Genomic DNA, 6,608 nt, shown 5'->3' on the forward strand with positions numbered 1-6,608 from the left:
ATGGAAGTCTATGTAATGTCCCCAAAAGTGATGGAAATAACACTGTGTGTGTGTGTGTGTGCGTGTGTGCATAATACTTTATAGCTAGTAAATAAAATACAAATAAAGTGATATAAACATATTATTTCATTACTGGGTCCAGTTATTAGATTTGTGATGATTTTTTAACCCAGCTAATAAAGTAGCCAATCAATCTAATCTAATTTAATCTAACAATTTATTACAGTGTGTGCAAAAATTTATAACAGTATTGGTTCTAAAATTTTATTCCATTGTTCTTAAGTTATTATGTCTTTGGCTTTTTGGAAATGAAAACATGTTAAGCGATTGGCAGCTATTCCATTATCAGTAGTAGGTTATTGGCTGCTCTTTCCTTTGTAACACACAAACACTCTCACTTTTTTCTCTTTTTTCCATCAATGCTCTGTTTCAAGACAGAGCAAGAGGAGGAGTGTGACCAACATTGTTCCAGTGAAATGTAGTTTATAGGATCTATAGCAGTTTTATTAATCCCAGAGGAGACATCCCTAAACACATCAGCTTTTATCATACGTGCACCACAGCAGAACGGTGACACAGTTTCAGTGTGGCCTCTGTCCACTTTGAGGGTAAGTGTATGTGCATCACACACACTGTGAAACACCTAATCAAACTTTTGTTGTGTAACTCTTGCTATTAAGCTGTGGGGTGAAGAAGTGTTGAATGAGTCACTAAGCTTAAACTGCTTCACCTGACTAAGGACATGGCCATGTTATCATTTATAACAACTAAATATCTAACCAAAATCAATTTAATGCAAGGTCAAAACACACCAGACGGCGTGCACCCCAAACTCCCTGACTCCAAACAGTCTACAGAGATCGTGCTGTTTATGGACACATCAGGCGCTGAAAGTGACAATCACAGCTGCACATCAAACGCTACAAAACTGAAATCATCTGTTTATTCTCTCAGCTGTGAAATTCCGATTTGTTGTATTGGCATGTGTGCTGCTGGAATAGTTTCTATAAGGTTTGTAATGTAACTAGCACTGTATACGATGGTTTCCATGTTGCTTTATAGCAGCTCTAGAATGAACTGAAAAAAAAAATACAAGTGCAGAAAGCGTAAAATATATTCAACAAATATGACGAAAAGAAATATATTTCTGTGAGTCATTCACATTAGATGTCATGGAAACAGAATGATAACCCAGCAGTCATTTAAAGGGCTGCATACCATTCTGATTGCTCACTTTTAACTTGGACCTTAGCACAAACCCAAACTGTGGAACCAGAACTCTGCTGAAAAACTTCTTGAAGAATGAAACCACTGGATTCTTGTGCAAGATTGTCCAAATTTTGCATTGAAATTGGTAAAAAAAAAAAAAAAAAGAAAAAAAAAGAAAGAAAATAAAATAAAAATATGGCGACTGGGCTAAGGTTCATAGTATACTCAAAATATATTTTACTTGTGCGCGGAGATGATGCAGCTATGCAGCTTATTTTCATGCTTGTCATGCTTGTGCTGCTTGCTTTTACGTCCAAAGACCTGTGCATAAAAGCGTGCGGCGCGGAACGAGCCAACTCCTTGTCTCCTCGGACAGCAGTTATAAAGTGTGGTTCACGTGCAGCTTATGAAAGAAAACTTTTTTCTGCTGAGAGCCCTACAGTGTGTCGGACATAATATGAATATTATTATTATTATTATATAAAATGAGGGCCTTCATGTTTATCCTTTGTAGATGCGTAAGCCAGAGTTGAGTTTACAATTAATGGCAACATTACAAAAAATGTTTTAATTTCACTTTCACTTCATAGTTAGGCAATTATTAATCGTACTCTGTTAAACAGTGATGTGTTTCTCCTCAGAAGGTGTAGATTATTCCAGACAAATTTAAGTTAATACTTAATGACAAGTTTCCTGCAAGTCTCAGCCTCACTCTCTGGTAATTCAGAGATTGTTTTAATTTGTGTGTTGCACAGTTCTGTCTTTATACACACAGCATCAACACCCCCCCAAGAGGTAGCGACCTGAAAGACTGAGAGTCTATGCCCTGGATTTCCATGACGACAAGATACAAGAGGATACGGACTGAGCTGTGGTTGCCTTTCCTTTAGTGGGCCGAGTGAGTGATCTCTCACTCAGCCAGTAGTGACATAAAGTGTGGATAAGCTGAACACTCTTCCAGGCCCTGAGCACTGTCTGAAGACCCAGTCAGTACAGTCACAATGTGCCTGTCGCTGCTGCTCCACCCTGACCCATGGCACCGCCCTCTTCATGAAGACACCATCCCCTTACCTGACATAATATGACGCAGCATCGAGGAAAAAACTGTGCCTTTTGGAGCTTAAATGCACAGAATGCAGTTTCTGCCCCTATGGATCTCACAATAAGAACAAAACAAAAGCTCAAAGTAGCGTGTGGTCGTGGGAGTTTTTGCCTTCATTGTTAAACAAACACCAGTGATGATGAAAATCTACCGGATGCGGCTGAGTCAGAAGCATTTACAGACGAGGTTCATGTTACATTTTGCTGACTTCTTCTTCACTCTGTGATTCCACTGGATTTAAACATTGCTGGAAACATTTGAAATGATGTGCACAAATAGTACAAGTACACAATTCAACAAAATACATAACAAAGGTCTAGCTCTGTTTTTAGACATTTTAATGTGGAAACGCTACATATTATGTCTTTTTATTTCCTCTGAATTGTGCCCTTATGTCTTGTTAAGCATTTAAAATCCAACATTAACATTTCAAACGGTCATTTTCAGATAAGGTTATGTTAGAAATTTAACCTGCAAGCAGGTCTTTAAACATGGGGAAATGAATGGGAGTTTTCAATGGAGTGGAGGAACTCATACATTCAGCAGTCCCCTCTAAAATTTGTGAACTTTGCAAATCCATTCCTCTCTTTGTTTGTGTCTCGCGCTTTAGTTGGTGTGTTTCTACAGTTAATTCTAGCTCACATACTGGTGAGAAGTCCTCCCGGGTTTCTTTTGTCTGCCTTGTATTCATCACTCTCTCACAACCCAAAAAGCAGACTTTTTCCTGTCCCACTTTATTAAGTTGTTATTCAAGGTAACCTCAGTTCACGCTACTTGATCACATTGAAATGGAAGTTTATTGTGTAAAATCATATTTAATTTAACCATTCTGAGTCAGGCAGCTATTTTAGGTCTACATCCATTACATGAAAAGCTCAGTCATACATACATATGTACACCCGTAGTGGACATAATACAGCAACCTATAAACATGAGTGCCATGAGGTTACAGTCCAAGAGATAAATAACTGTAAGGTACATTGATATAGCTATTAGCTGCTCTCCACAAGCGCCTGACATTGATGAATTAGCATGCTCAGAAAGTGCTGTATCAGCCATGTGGGTATATAATAAACTTTGACTTCATCATCTTGCTCCTCTCCCTCCCATCCTCCCACCCTCAGCATGGGGATGAAGTGACTGGGCTGTGAGTAACGAGCTGCTAAACCTGCGATTACGGTCACAACGTGTTTCCGGCCTTGTCCTCTCAGGCCTGGAGCTGCACTGGAGGACAAGAAGAGCCAAAACAATAGAAGGTCTTTTTTTTTTTCTCCAGACGAGGCAGGAAGAGAGTTTTGCAATCAGAAGTGTTTGCAATCAGTTAATGATGCTTGCTCCTGCTAATGTGCACAGCAGCGCTTTAAAGGTCACTAGATGTATGTTTTTACTTCAGGGCCACAGAGGGTTGGCCATGCTGTGATCATTAACAGGCCTATGGCAGTGGTGTCCAACCTGTTTTGTCAGAAGTATCACTACATCCCAGTCAGATCAACATTTGGACTATGACAGATGCAAGTTCTTTATTTGAATTTCAGATTAAGAGTAACACATTTCAAACTAGCTGGCACAGGGGCATCAGCAGACTGGGAAAGTTACGTTCCCTGCTCAGAAAACACCTGTTTGGACCTTTCCGCAGGTAAACAAGTTCATTGGTAACAGGTGATAATATCGTGGTTGGGTATGAATGGGACATCCTCAAAAGGCTCAGTTGTTCACAAGCAGGATGGACTGATGGTGTGGTATAATTTCTATGAAAGTTGTGATGAGCTAAAGTTATAGTATGCACTGCAATATGATAGCATGAAGTAGTCATGTTATGTTTCCATTAAGATTGAAAGAAAAGCAAGATATAGCTGTATTAAAAGAATACACCTGGTTAAGGGCCTGTAAGCTATAGAAGGCTAAACTGTAATTATATAATCTGTTTTATGGTAGTGAAACACTGTCAAAAAACAATTATTTTTAAAAAATAGCACAGGAAAAGGCCTGGAGATAATGGTGTCTGCTACCAGCCGAAACTTAGGCCGAAACTGGAAGGCAGCCCAGAGAGGAGAACTAATGGTGTAAACTGTGCATAGAAGCACATAAAAAACATAACGGTGTAACCAGTACACAGAAGCACATGAAAATAATAAAATAATGAATTAACAGGTGCAGGATGAGGTCAGTGGAAAGTCCCCAGAAAACCTAATGGTGTAAAAGTCACCACCCAATTCAGGACAAAAAGAAAAACCTATTGGAGTAAATAAAACAAAGTTGGCAAAAGGGATGGACAATAGGCGTGGAAAGGTCCAAACCTTAAGGTATATAATGTGAAGCCACCAGTCATTCTACGAGAGACCCTTCATGTGTACCTAGTGTGCTTTGTGAACAGTTTTTCCCTTTTTTGCCAGCATTAAAGTCTTTGCTGCTCAGAATCCTGTCTCCTGCTGATGATTCTACTGGACTTCGAGGGAAGATTTTCCAGAACAATTGGACACAGCTAAAACTTAGAAATTACTGTGATGTAGCTTTGAGTCTCCGCTCTGAGCCTACACGACAATGGTTCACCACTTTGTCAGACACATGATCCTATAAAGGATATGACAACACAGGCTCAGGAACAGCTTAGTTTGGAAATGACTGCAATCTGATTTTATTTACACTTTACACAGAATCCCATCTTTTCTGGAATGGGGGTTGTAATTCAACCACTTATGATTCATTTCAACTGTTTAGTCATGGCTTATAAATTGAAAAGTTTATTCATTTTAACTTCAGCGTACTGCTTTTCGCTTGCTAACCATTGTTGTAACACACTCAGTCACAACACTGTTGAGATTACAGATGAACGTCTTTTTTTTTTTTTTTTCTACAAATCCCCTGCAAATTGCACAAAGTAGGCTTACCCTAGTTGGAAATCACTGATACAAGTGACTCATTATGTTACAGATCAAAATTCTGAACTCTGTGGCTTCTCTGTTGCTACCTGAGTTGTTGAACAGAGGTTATAGGTTAGTGTTTTTAATAATACTGCTTTCCTTACAGGACTGACTGTAAAGGTTTTCATTTGGTCTTGCTGAAGGTATCGATCCATTTTCCCCACACAATGGATTCTTTTTTCAAGGGCGCAGCAACTCAGTGAACCCATGCTTCCTCCTTGAACAATGTAAATTATGAATCAGCTAATGCAAGGTTCGCCCTCATGATTATTTTCTGCGGTGGTAATAAGATGCTCACCTTGTGGAAGATCTCATCATAACTCGAGGCCTGCAGAGAGGGTTTCAATATTGATGACAGAAGCTGTTGATGTGTCTACCTGTTGGTCCACTGGGGTTCATCTCACAGCTTGTTGTTATCAAGTGAAGCAGAGACCCTCTTCTGAAAAGAACTGAATGATGTGCTGTATATTTGCAGTGAAGTTGTTGATGTTTTCTAATTTGAGAGACTAAGTAGGTTACCAAACATCAGATCTAGGTTTAGAGTGCCCACTAGGCAAGTTTGGTTTACCCAAACTGGTGTACTTTAGTCCTTAATTTGGTTTGTTGTGTCAAATTAAATCAACTCAATTTGATCCCTGATGAGAAGGAACATTATGATAAAGAGGTCCTGTATGGTCAGAGTAGCAGGGACTCAATTTTGGCACCTAGTTGAGAAGCTGACGTTTGTTTTCAGTTACATAGACCTGAACACGCTACTTCAAAATATTATTGCATATATTATGTCTAACTGGTGCTCCTTGTTCTAATAATTAGGATTGAATTAAAATCTAAAATCAATAATGTGATATTTGGGTTGAATGATGATTTTTTTTTTTTAAATAATTTGGTTGCACCAAAGCAGTGAACAATGTTTCTGGATACACTGGGTCCTTTGTGTAAACCCAGACTGCCTAATAGTGCCGAACATACTCCAATGAAGTCCATGTACAAAACTCAGCCCAACGTGGTTTTATTAACATTTCATCACTCTACCGTGTAATGAAAACTGGAGCCCATTTTCAACAACATAAACTTTCCTTCATTAAGTCCAAATAAAAACACTTAGGAAATATATACCAATTATTTATTTGTTTATTTATTTTTTTTCAGATTGTGACTGAACAATAACGGCTCTGTGAACGTGTCATTTTTGCCTCTTATAATTTTATGCTGTTAACACTCAAGTTTACTTTAATTTCAAACAGGCTAACCAACAATCAAATAAACACTATATTTAAAAGAGTAGCTCAAATTCTTGTTTCTTCCTACCTCCACTGCTTTAACTTTCCGCCGTGTTGCAGTGATGTAGACATGACCTCCAAGTAACTGTCACAATC

This window comes from Scatophagus argus, chromosome 17 (assembly GCF_020382885.2).
Source record: "Scatophagus argus isolate fScaArg1 chromosome 17, fScaArg1.pri, whole genome shotgun sequence".
Classification (NCBI taxonomy): domain Eukaryota; kingdom Metazoa; phylum Chordata; class Actinopteri; family Scatophagidae; genus Scatophagus; species Scatophagus argus.